The 580-nt window shown below is 26.7% G+C and overlaps 1 protein-coding gene across 1 annotated transcript in view; it reads right to left on the reverse strand.

Moving 5' to 3' along the window:
• Positions 1-580, reverse strand: part of LOC108689005 (dopamine D2-like receptor) — an 18,345-nt gene that overhangs the window by 11,528 nt on the left and 6,237 nt on the right. The window lies entirely within an intron of this gene.

The following is a 580-nucleotide window of genomic DNA, read 5'->3' on the forward strand; positions in this document are numbered from 1 at the left end:
ATCATGAAAATTTTCAAAACCAATTCTTCTTGAAATATGTTGTTAAATATAAAAATCTAAGGGATATTTTTTTATATCTGCTCAATTTAAAGGGTAAAAAATAATTCAATGACAATATTGTATTACATTAGAAACAGAATCATCTTTTAAGTAACACATCTTTTAAGTAACACATATAATGACATATTGTCTATCAAGATCAAAAAATAAATTCTCTAAGCCTATTTTTCGGATAAATCTGTTGCACTATTAAGAATTTAACAAACAGAGAGAAAGTATCGACAGACAGGAAAAGTTAAAAATTCAAGAATGTATGGTACAAGGTTCAGAGCTTGGGAATGTAACATGTTCAAAGATAAAGGAGTACAAGTGTAAAAAATTTATAAATCGCTGTGTTTAATTTATAGCTGTGCTTGTATCTTGCTTGTATTATTGAATGATTGAAAAGACACAAAACATTGAAAAAGCAAAAATGTATTTTCAATCCAATTTATCTGTGGATATTAACGTTTCTCTAAACCAGAATTTAATCCGAGCTGTATTAAGATTCCGTCCGTTTTATTTTTTTACGAAATTGTAT

This window comes from Atta colombica, unplaced genomic scaffold (assembly GCF_001594045.1).
Source record: "Atta colombica isolate Treedump-2 unplaced genomic scaffold, Acol1.0 scaffold252, whole genome shotgun sequence".
Lineage (NCBI taxonomy): Eukaryota > Metazoa > Arthropoda > Insecta > Hymenoptera > Formicidae > Atta > Atta colombica.